This window comes from Protopterus annectens, chromosome 3.part1, assembly GCF_019279795.1.
Source record: "Protopterus annectens isolate FY-2018-M chromosome 3.part1, PAN1.0, whole genome shotgun sequence".
Classification (NCBI taxonomy): domain Eukaryota; kingdom Metazoa; phylum Chordata; order Ceratodontiformes; family Protopteridae; genus Protopterus; species Protopterus annectens.
The window spans coordinates 1790512875-1790526121 of record NC_056732.1 but is presented as its reverse complement, the minus strand read 5'-3'; positions in this window follow the sequence as shown (position 1 = coordinate 1790526121).

Sequence of the window (13247 nt, the reverse complement as noted above, 5' to 3'; positions counted from 1 at the left end):
TCTGGAAATAATGTGTGTAATAATTTGTATTCCAAGTAAATGTCCCTCTCCAGTGTCAGTGGTGAGGATTCAGGCTCATTGATCACTGGCCCAGAGAGGGGTCACCACATATTGGTGGCACTGGTGAGCATCACATATTGATGAGCAGTGGTATGGATATTGAATTTCTGTAGCTGGTGAGCAGTTGTCACTAAAAAATGCGTTTGTACTCTCAGCAGCCATAAAGTAGACATTCAAAGTTTCATATCACAATAGCTTTATTTGTTTACTTTTTGCTAGCTTAATTTAGTCAGGGAGAACAGACAAAGATGTCAACAGAGGATTATGGCAAGCTGACAAGGAACCAGTTGGCGCAGATGTGCCAAGCCAAAGTACTGGTGCATGCCAACCTCACTAAAGGGGAAATTATTGCAGCCTTAATCACAACTGCAGCACAGACCAGCAACCAGGAAGGCAACCAGTCTAGCATTGGGGATGTACAGCTCACATAAACAAGACAGTTTACCTTTTCCTCAGAGGACTTAAAAATCCATCTGGAGTTATAGAGACTTGAACTCAAGGCTAAACATATGGAATAAGAATCAGCAGAGAGGCTGTGGCAGGAAAACCAGATGGAGTTGGAATCAGCAAAGAGGATGAGGTGTTTAAATGCCAAAGAGAGTAAGAGAAAGAGGCAACATGAAAATGAAATGCTGACTCTTTGCCAGGGTCATGAAGGTAATGAGGAAGGGAGTAACTATAGCCCAGGAGTAATAAAGGTCAGTAAACTTTTTCCTCAATACCAAGAAGGTGATCATTTTGATAGTTGTATTCATATGTTTGAAAGAATACAGCACAAAATCCATATCTAAAAGAATATGTAAACAGTATAATGTTGACCAAGGGCTCTGGGTACAGTTCCTCACTCCCTTACTCCATGGTAAAGCTATAACTGTTGTTTCCAAATTGTCTGATATGGATTGTTTAGATTATGAGAAAGGCAAAATATGCTTATTAGAATGTTTTAAGCTAACTCCTGAAGCATACAGGAAAAAGTTTCATGAGCACAGATGCAAAGCAGATGAAATTGTATGTGATTATATTGCTGAACTAAGCACTTATAGTCATAGGTGGGTGAGTGGGTATCAGGTTACAACTTTTGAAAAGCTGGCAGACCTTTTGGTGAGGGAACAAGTCCTTAGCATTTTGCCTGAGGACATAAGAATCTGGTTGGCAGATGGGGAATGCAACTCTGCAGATGAGGTGGGAAAAAGGGAATCTGTAATTAGCAAGCAGGACATTACTGTATAGAAAGGGGATACCCAGTGCTACACATGTATATAAGACAACCCATGGGGTAGCCTAAATCACCTCAACAGAGTTCAGCAGTAATGGGGAAGCCACTAGCTCAGGTACATCAGATGTTTTAAATGTAACCAGTGGGCCATGTAGCATACAGATGTCCATGGAGCCAAGGTGGGAAACAAAATGTGGGGGAGTCAGCAAGTGACAATAACAGAATGCCACTGGTAAGTTGTCTGGAGGCAACAGGGGTACCAAACTACCACCACAGTTCATATCCTATCTTGGTGGTTGGAAAACAGGCCACTGCCAAGAGAGACACAGCCTCTGACATAACTATTGCAAATCCTACAGTGGTTAAAGAGCAGCAGTACTTGCTTGGGATGTCCACTCCAGTCAGAGCTTTAGGAGAGATCCTTTTCCAAATGCTTTTGGCCAGGGTTCACTTGACTAGGAGGGTGGAAAAGGACCAATAAAGTAGGTGTGTTTCAGGATATCCCTGGAGATGTCTTGATAGGGAATTATTTTGATAATGCAGTACCTTGTGTTCATGCAGTGACATGTAGTCAGACTTGGAGACAGGCATGTGGGTCTGGTAGCCTGGGGGAGACCACCACACACCTGAAGCCAGTACTGATGATGTAGCTACTTCAGGGAGAGAGCTATGCTGTAGCAGTAAGACTGAAGGTGAGCCACAGCTGCTGATAGGTACTGATGTTCTCTTAGATAGGGTGATTGCAAGGCAGATGTGAGTGGTAGTACCCAGGCTGACAAAGAGGAACTGCTATCAGAAGATACCACGCTTCCTGTGGAAGGGGAGCTGGGAGACATCACAAAGATAGAGTTGAGACTGGCTCAGCTCTCATACCATACATTATGAGGCTAGAGGGAGGAAGTTAGGGAGGCAACTGATTCACAAGAAAAAGGGGAGCCTGCATATTGGATCAGAGGGTTATTGTATAGAGAGTGGACCTCTGAATGAGGGCTAACGGGTGAGGCAATATAGCAGTTGGTAGTGCCCAGATCCTACCATCTGGCACTTCTAGCCATAGCCCATGACATTCCTTTTGCAGATCATATGGGCATGAAGTGTAGCAAGAGATGTATTATGCAGAACTTTTATTGGCCTGGGATTGCAATGGATGTATCAGGGTACTGCAGGACCTGTGAGCAGTGCCAAAAAGTATGCAAGGCAGGAAACAAGGTCAACGCTCCTTTCATGCCTTTGCCTGTGATTTTGGAGCCATTTCTGAGGGTAGCTTTGGATATTGTGGAGCCTCTGAGTACCCCATGCTCCACAGGGAAAAAGTATATCCTGGTGGCAGTAGATTATGCTACCAGATACCCTGAGGCAGTGGCTCTGTCCTCCATCCAGGCAGAGAAGGTGGCAAATACTTTGCTAAAGGTTTTCATCATAGTAGGTTTCCCAAAAGGAATACTGACTGACAGAGGTGCCAGTTTCATGGCAGACCTGTTGGTTTGTCTGTGAGAGCACTGTGGAGTGAAGCAGCAAAACCCTCCCACCAACCCCAGACTAATGGTTGTGTAGAGAGGTTAAACTCTACACTAAAGACCATGCTATGGGTATTTGCAGACCAGGTTAAGAGAGAGTGGGACAAATATCTACCTCATCTGTTTTCTTACAGAGGTGCCCCAGAAATCCACAGGTTTTTCACCCTTTGAGGTGCTATATGGGCATAGGGTAAGAGGACCTCTACATTTGATTTGTGATGAGTGGGAGAGTGAGTGGGATTCCCACAAGGAGTCTGTTGTGGCATATGTCCTAAACCTCAGGCCAATGTTTAGGGAGTTAATGGGCTTGACCGATGAGAACCTGGCAGGAGCCCAACAGCAGAAAAAGGTCTGGTATGACCAGAATGCTTGAACCAGATTGTCTGCTGTGAGACAGCAGGTTTTGATGCTCATTCCTGTCAGACACAAACAGTTGCAGTCAGCTTGGGAGGGACCCTACAAGGTAGTAAGGAAGGTCAGTGATGTTAACTACATGGTAGAACTGTTATGCGGGAGACAGGAGTACAAATTGTACCATGTTAACATGATGAAGCCTTACCATGATCAGGATGCTCTTGTGCTGAGTATTTGCAGTGGATGGCAGGAGTAGTCAGAGAGTAATCTGGGGACTAATCTTCTCAGTGAGGCTCGGACTGACCCCACAGTGGAAGGGGTAGCAATGTTCAAGTGGTTATCCCCTAACCAGATTTGAGAAATCTGAGAAGTGTTACAAGAGTTTGGGGCATGTTCACTGGGAAACCAGGGTGCACCCACCTGGTGCCACCATGCGGATACAGAGACTCAAAGACATAACAAGCAGGTTGAGTGAGTCAGACAGACTCTGAGGAAGGAGATAGAGGAAATGTTGGAACTGGGAGTTCTGGTACCAAAAAGGATGGCAACACCAGATGGACACTTAAGACAGGGAATGGGATAACATATTCCCGGATAGGCTTATTTCTCTCAAGCCACATTTCTCAAGATTCACTTGCAAAACTAGCTTGAGTCTTTGAAGAGGGGAGAGATGTGATGATATGGGGTTCTGCCAGCATAGCCAGCTGGAGTTTTGTAAAGAATGATATGTCCTGTGAATATCAAACTGATTTATACAAGATGCTTGTGTTACAAATGTATTAGAACTATATGACATTTGAGTATCAAACTGATTTGTTCAAATGCTTAAGTTATGAAGGTATTAGCACTGTATGGTATTTGAATATCATAATGATATGCACAGATGCTTATGTTACAAATATATTATATCTCTATGTCATTTGAAAATCAAAATGTGTTTCTAAAGTTGATAGTGTTAAAAAATGCATCATAGTGAGTTTCAAGAGCAGAGGTTAACCATCTAGTTTACTTTAAGAAAAATAAGGGAAACATAAATGAGCTATTAAACCATTAAATGGTATCCTACTGTGTTGAATGGAACTGGAGTCAGTAGGTCTGGGGGAGGCCATTCATTAACAGTCTCTGTAAAAAAGAGGGGAGGTACTGTAATAGTTTCATGGCTCCAGGGTACTGCCAAAAACATTTAGATGTGTATTGTAGCTATATATGCTAAATTCCTGTCTGAGCATCAAAGGCGATAGTGTGAGAACCTAGTGTCAGGTGACCAGATGAGGTCATTCTGCCAGCCATCTTAGAAATTTTAGATATTACAGGGAGTAATCTCTGAGTATTGAGTATTCATTATTGGGCTGCCAACAAGAAGGACCATTCACCATACCATCTGCCTTGATCTGTTAAGTAAGTAGGGAATAGTAATTCTGCTAGATTCAGTCAGGAATATAGTGAAGCTTAGTTTAGATATTGTTTTTCTTTATTTGTCTGAGTCTGTCCAGCAATAATGTTATTTTCAATATTTCCTGAGATTTGAACTCTGTGGTTTGCTGTAAATTTATATTAAGTATTTTCATGTTCTTTTGTTATTTATTATTAAATATATTTAAAACTTTTATTGTGGCTGGTCCTTTTAGGAAGTACTTAACCTTTAAGAATGCTTATATTTATTTGGTGACTGAAGGCCTAGCTGTCTTGGTCAACTACAACCATTTGTATTAGTATTAATATTACATAGTATAATTGGGCACCCTTTGGAAGGCTTTATTGAGTAACTGGCTGGTTGCAGTAAACATACCTTATGGTCTGGGCAAAAGGAGGCATTAATAGTGATCTGTGCCAGTCTTTTGCAGGTGTGTATGTGCAGGAAAAATCAAATTTCAAAGTGTGTGTGTGTGTGTGTGTGTGTGTGTGTGTGTGTGTGTGTGTGTGTGTGTGTGTGTGTGTGTGTGCATGTCGGTTACTTGGAGCAGGGGCAAAGAGCTCCAAGGTTGATTCTTATTTGGGGGCTAGGAGGGAAAGAGACAGAGAGTGTCCAGCCCCAGGTTTTGCAATGTGTTCCCTGTGTGCTCTTGAGGGAAATTTTACTTAGTGCAGAGAGCTGTATCTGGCAATACTGTGTGTATCGATTTGTATTCCAAGTGAATGTCCCTCTCTAGTGCCAGTGGTGAGGATTCAGGCTCTTTGATCACTGACCCAGAGAGGGGTCATCACATATTGTTGGCAGTGGTGGGTATCACACATAATACCTTTGTTAGTGCATTTTCTATTGCTCCCCTACTTATTAATGTAGGTGGGGTGAAGCAAAGGTAGAAAATGTCACTTGTGTTTGTAATCTCAGTGTTCCACTGGATGACAGACTAGCTTTAAATGACCACATTCTAGGTGTCATCAAGACTTCTTAATTCCATCTTGACAATATAGCACAGAACAAGCCCACCTTTCATCCTCAGACCTGATAATTGTATTTCATGCACTGATTATTTCATAGATGGACTACTGCAATTTTTTTATATGGAGATTACAGATGGTGATCTGGGCTGATTGCAATGGCAGTACAAAGTTTTGATACTAGGTCATTTATTGGTACTTCTCACTCCATTCATATTACACTGGCATTGTGGATTTGTACTTACTTCCAGTCATGGTCAGATATGTCTACAAAGGCTTGCCCTCGGATTCAAAAAGATTAAATTCACCATTGCTAACCATGTAATGTGGGACTGCCCATTAGCATGACAGTGATAACAATAAAGGCACACCAAGCAACACCTCGTTAAAAGCTCATCACTGTGGCACTGCATTGAACACCTCATTTAAAGCTCATTACTGTGCCTCTACATTGAACACCTCATTAAAAGCTCATTACTGTGGCTATGCATTGAACACCTCATTAAAAGGTCATTACCATGTCTATGCATTGAACATCTCATTAAAAGCTCATCACCATGGCTCTGCATTGAACACCTTATTTAAAGCTCATTACTGTGCCTCTACATTGAACACCTCATTAAAAGCTCATTACTGTGCCTATGCATTGAACACCTCATTAAATGCTCATTACAGTGTCTCTGCACTGAAAACGACATTAAAAGGTCATTACTGTGCATCTCCATTGAACACCACATTAAAGGCTCATTACCATGCCTCTGCATTCAATGCCTCATTAAAACCTCATTACTGTACCTTTGCATTGAGCACCACATTAAAAGCTCATTACCGTGCCTCTCAATTGAATACCTCATTAAAATCTCATTACAGTGCCTCTGCATTCAACTCCTCATTAAAAGCTCATTACTGCACCCCTGCATTGAACACCTCATTCAAAGCTCACTACCATACCTCTGCACTGAATACCTCATTAAAAGCTCATTACTGTGCCTCTGCATTAAGCACCTCATTAAAATCTCATTAACATGGGTACTCCCTCTGTGCTTAGGTTTAAAGCTTGAAGCTTAAACCGCGACCAACAGAAAGGAAGATCACCTCCAAAAACTGTCTGAAGAACCTGTTCTGTTCTATGCACCCTATTATGCACTTACCCCTTCACTCAGTGAATATTCAGTGAATGTTGACTATTTTTACCTAAGCACATAACTATGTATTATTTTTTTCTGCTTTTTTACCCTGTGAGTCTGACTCTCTTGCCTACAGCATGCTTGCAGTCAACCGCAGCCTGCCTCTCTCACTCTGCCCTTCAGATATTTATGTTATCAACCAAACACTAGTCTGTACGATCCCTATTACAACCATTGCTGCTGTCACCACTAGGTGGCACCACATACCCATGAATTAGCCCCTACCAAAAGTATCTCTCTCCCTGAGTTTTACTTAGGAATAAACCCGTTTTCACTCTTTTTTATCTCATGCTGTATCTTCCTCTCGTTTTTCTATTGCCCATGTTGCCTTATCACTTTTTCCTTTAAGATACACTCTTTCTGCCCTACCCCATACCATAGCTGCTGTCTCTTTTGCTTACTGATTGTTTTTCCTCTCTAGCCTTTCACTTTCTGAGTCTTCCTGCTCTGTTTGCCCTGCGGGCTCACTCCGCACCCCTACCCTACCCCAAAATTCCACCCACCCCAGTGCACCTACACTTATACCTTTTGACCACACTCCTTACCTTCTAGCCCTATCCCCAATCCCATCTCATTATCCTATTACATGCTTATCACATATCACTTACTTACCTTCATTAACTAACTCTGTCATTATATAAAGCCTACCTCCTCACCCTCTCTCATCCTATACACTATCTCTTTACATTTGTTTCATCTCTACTCCTGATCATCTGCACTTTATCTCTATCTTATACTTTACAATGGCCATTATTCCCATGTCCAAACGCACAAGGATACTACTCCTTTTCCCTATTCTTACTTTTCTATCTGTATCCTATAAACTTACAGCCTATGAACATCCGTGCATTTCTGAACTTCACCACCCCTCACAGCATACTTTACTAATAACACAGCCATCCTCCTTTAACCATATAAACTTAACTTCAATACCCTCCTACTTGCTTCCTAAATATCACAGACTTGCTCATATAGCTTACATCCAATCCAGAAAATATTTATACATCTTCTCAAAACCTTTAAACATTACAGTCTGATCCTATCTACACCTCCTAGTTGCTAGTAATATTCACCCCAACCCTGACCCTAACAGTTTAGATAATACTAACCCCCTCACCTCAATTCCCTCCACCTCTTACAACCAAGCAAGACCCTCAAACTCTCTCCTTATAGCACATCTGAATATACACAGCATAAATAATAAAATAACCTACCTTCATGCACTTCTAGACGTGCATTCTTTTGACATCCTATGCCTTACAGAAACTTGGCTAAAACCAACAACCCAGGATAATGAAATTACCCCACCTGGATATAATATTTTGAGAATAGATCACTCAACCAGAAAGGGTGGGGGTGTAGTCATCCTATTCAAATCTGAGCTGCAAGTTACTTCTTTTGATATGCAGCTTCCTACAAGTAGTAATGCTGAAACCCTTACAGCAAAATTACAAATCAATACCTTCAAAGCCATTTATTTAATATGCTCCTACCTTCCTCCTGGAAATAATATCAATACGCTAGAAAACATCCTTAGCTGGCTCTCTACCTACTTACCCCAAGAAACCATAGTACTGGGTAACTTTAATATTGACTGAACTACCTGTATCTCACCTAACCCAACAACCCATATAAACCTATATGGCATTTCCCAAAGAACTTTAAACTGTGTATATTCTGATTTCAGGCACTGCATCTGGGAAATAGAAAAAAAAAATTAAGCTTAACCTATGAACCTATGAATTACCTCCCCTACTAGAATCCATAAATCTAATAACAAAGAAAGCACCTTAGATTGGATCCTTGTTAACAACCATCCCTTGTCTTACAATGCAGCCATCCTTCCAGATTACATTAGTGACCACTCTCTAACCTTTGTATGTAGACAAAAGATCAGCATTCCTAACTCTAACTTATTTAGAACTACTTGGTTTAACAAAAATTTTAACCAAGAAAGTTTCCAAACCGAACTTAAGGTATGTGACTGGTCACCTCTAAATTACCTACCACTAGAGGAAGCAGTGTTATATTTCAACACTAAATTCCTACAAATCTTAGACTATCATGCCCCTGTTCGATCCATCAGTAACAAAAGAAAAACTGCTGCATGGCTTACAAATGAAACCAGACAAAAAATCATATTTAGAAATAAAATTTGGGCCAAATGGAGAACTACTAAAAATCCAATAGACCACCTATATTTTAAGCAACTGAGGAATTCTACTAAAATGTATGTACTCCTTGACAAGAAAAACTTCTACTTTCGACTCCAACAAACCCACCAGCACAAGCCACAAAAATTCTGGTCAGGCATATATAAGCTCTTACATCCAGGTCACTCCAAAACACCAACCCCAACAGGCTGTACCCATGACAACCCTAAACTCATTGCTAATGCCTTCAATACCTTCTTTACTGATGCAATCCAGTTTCTAGCCAATTCTTTACCTCCTGTTACCACTAGCCTGTCACCCACTTTAACTAACTTGTCTCCCTCATTTCATCTACAACCTGTGCCTACATCTCTTATCTGCACCCTTCTCCAAAGACTTAAACCAGGCACCCCTTCAGCTGACCTCCTACCAGATGAATATCTACAGAAATCAGCTTAAGTCATAGCCTATCCCATCTCCATACTTATAAACAGAACAATCACTGAAGGAACTATCCCAACTATCTGGAAAATCTCCCATATCATTCCTCTTCATAAGGGTGGTGACTCTAATGAACTCTCTAACTTTTGCCCTATAGCCCTACTCTCTCCACTAGCAGAATTAATGGAGAAGTGTATTCACCGACAACTACTTGACCACCTTCTCCATAACAATTTACTTGTCACCTGTCAACATGGCTTTAGACCATTTCACAGCACAACTTCTGCCCTTCTATCCTTTTCTGATTGTATCAACAAAAATTGTAATAACAACTCCCTATCATTGGTAGTCTTTATTGACCTCTCAAAAGCCTTTGATATGGTTAACCATCATCTTCTTTTGGATATACTTAAATCTCTCTCAGTTGATACATAGACACTACACTGGTTTAGGTCCTACTTAGAAAACAGACAACAAGCTGTGCTCTGGGACAAGGAACTCTCCACACACCTTCCTGTTTCCCTTGACGTACCTCAGGGCTCTATCTTAGGCCCTCTCCTATTCTCCATTTTTATTAACAATCTAAATCTTACAATTCCTCAAGCCACCTGCATACAATATGCAGATGATTCTATGCTAATTGTTTCTGCTACTTCCTTACCCAAACTCCAATCGCTTACCCAGAATGTATTCAATAAAGTTGAAAATTGGTTCATGCAACGCTGCCTTCTCCTGAAGGCCAAAAAAACATTATTGCTCTTCAATCCTACAATAAAGTCCTCTCAATTAGACCTTACAGTGACATCCAAAAATGGTACTGTAATATCTCCAGAACCTACCGCCAAACTCTTAGGAGTGATAATTGTCAATAATCTTACCTTCGACATACACATCAATACCACCATAAAATCAGTTAATAGAAAGGTTGGCACCCTTTACAGAATTAAACCCTACCTCACACCCACTGCCAGAACTACTATTGCCCATACCCATCTCATCTCCTCACTACGCTGTGCCTCTCCCATTTATTCCAAACTTTCAAAAAGCAATCTTAATAAACTGGCACTCACCTATAACAACATAACTAGATTTGCCACAAACTCCCCATTCAGAACCCACCATTGTCAGAATCTAAAACAACTTGGATGGCTTGAACTCCAAAATCAACTATTATTTCAACAACTTACTATCACACACACGATCTTATATAATCCTACTAATGCTCCAATATTAACTAGTCTTATCACCCCCTACAAAAATCTCTCAACCCTTCGCTCAGCCAACAGGTTACTAGTAACTATACATAAATCCAAGAATAAGGCTGGGGGCACATTGTCTTCAAACGCTGTAGGGAAGTCTTGGAACCTGCTCCCCAGGGAACTCCCATCTCTCTCCTTTACATCTCTATTCAAAAAGCAACTTAAGGAATATCTCCTAACTCACCGGCTATGCCCTTCTACAAATCCTGACTAAAGCTCTCCTCCTTCATGTTTATGCCTAGAGTTTCTTAATACTCTCATCCTATCTCCTACCAACCGCTGTGAATGCGATTTTCAGTCTAGTAAAGTTACTACTAACACTGCCTTTCCTTAATCTGCTATTGAGCTTAATACTCACTTAGCATGTGCTCTTCTTGAGAAACAGAACTCTACCTTAGTTTAACCTGCCACAGAGCTTAAACTTGCTTAGCAAGCTCTACCCTAGCTTCTTTTAAGAATTATTGCTTGTGCATAATTGTAAACCATATTAGTATTATGATGTTATGTAAAAATCGTGTTGTTCTACTTGTAAATAAGTACTATGACTTTAACTGTAGTGGAGCTTTTCTCCCCAGGTCTCTACTGAAAATGGACATGTGCCCAGCTAGTCTAGCCTGGTGAACAAATGTAAAATAAATAAATAAAATAAATAAACATGCCTCAGCATTGAACACCTCATTAAAAGTCATTAACATGTCTCAAGATTGAACACCTCATTAAAAGCAAATCACTTGCCACTGCATTGAACACCTCATTAAAATCTTATTACGATCACTCAGCATTGAGCACCTCATTAAAATCTTATTACGATCACTCAGCATTGAGCACCTCATTAAAAGTTCATTACCATCCCTCATCACTGAGCACCTCATTAAAAGCTCATTACTGTGCCTCTGCATTCAACGCCTCAATAAAAGCAAATCACTGTGCCTCTGCATTCAACGCCTCATTAAAAGCTCATTACTCTGCATCTGCATTGAACAGCTCTATAAAAGCTCATTACCATGCCTCTACACCAAATACCTCATTAAAAGCTTCTTACTGTGCCCCTGCATGGAACACCCCAATAAAAGCTCATTACCATCCCCTGCAATGAAAACTTCATTAAAAGCTCATTACTGAGCCTCTGTGCTGAATACCTCATTAAAATAGGTTCATAGGTTTATAGATTAGTAAAGCATAGGATGACGTTGGTGAACAAGAAGAGGAGGAGTGTGAGGGCAGCACCAAGGATCAAATGGTGGAAATTGAAGAAGGGTAATTGTGAGGTGGAGTTCAGGGATGAGATAAGACAGGCACTGGGTGGCAGTGAAGAGTTACCAAATAGCTGAGTAACTACAGCAGAGCTAGTAAGGGAGATGACTAGAAAGGTGCTTGGTATCATATCGGGACAGAGGAAAAATGACAAGGAGACATGGTGGTGGAATGAGGAAGTACAGGAGAGTATACAGGCAAAGAGGGTGACAAAGAAGAAGTGGGACTGTCAGAGAGATGAAGAAAGTAGACAGGAGTATAAGGAGATGAGGTGCATGGCAAAGAGAGAGGTGGCGAAGGCTAAAGATAAGGCATATGAAGAGTTATATGAAAGATTGGACACTAAGGAGGGAGAAAAGGACCTGTACCAATTGACTAGACAGAGGGACCGAGCTAGGAAAGATATGCAGCAGGTAAAGGTGATAAAGGATAATGAGGGGAACATACTCATGAGCGAGGAGAGTGTGTTGAGGAGATGGAAAGAGTACTTTGAGGGGTTGATGAATGAAGAGAATGAGAGGGAGAGAAGGTTGGATGATGTAGGGATAGTGAATCATGAAGTACAATGGATTAGCAAGGAGGAAGTAAGGATAGCTATGAAGAGAATGAAGAATGGGAAGGCTGTTGGTCCAGATGACATACCTGTGGAAGCATGGAGGTGTTTAGGTGAAATGGCAGTGGAGTTTTTAACCAGATTGTTTAATGAAGTCTTAGAAAGTGAGAGGATGCCTGAGGAATGGAGAAAAAGTGTTTTGGTACCGATTTTTTAAGAATAAGGGTGATGTGCAGAGCTGTAGTAACTACAGAGGGATCAAATTGATCAGTCACAGCATGAAGTTATGGGAAAGAGTAGTGGAAGCTAAGTTAAGAAGGGAGGTGATGATTAGTGATCAGCAGTATGGTTTCATGCCGGGAAAGAGCACTACAGATGCGATGTTTGCTCTGAGAGTATTGCTGGCGAAGCACAGAGAAGGTCAGAAGGAGTTGCATTGTGTTTTTGTAGACTTAGAGAAAGCATATGACAGGGTGCCTAGAGAGGAGTTGTGGTATTGTATGGGGAAGTCAGGAGTGTCAGAGAAGTATGTAAGAGTGGTACAGGACATTTACGAGGGTAGTGTGACAGTGGTGAGGTCTGTGGTGGGAGTGACGGATGCATTTAAGGTGGAGTTGGGATTACAGCAAGGATCAGCTCTGAGCCCTTTCTTATTTGCAATGGTGAAGGACAGGTTTACAGACGAGATCAGACAGGAGTCCTCGTGGACTATGATGTTTGCAGATGACATTGTGATCTGTAGTGAGAGTAGGGAACAGGTGGAGGAGACACTGGAGAGATGGAGATATGCTCTAGAGAGAAGAAGAATGAAGGTCAGCAGGACTAAGACAGAATATATGTGTGTGAATGAGAGGGAGGATAGAGGAATGGT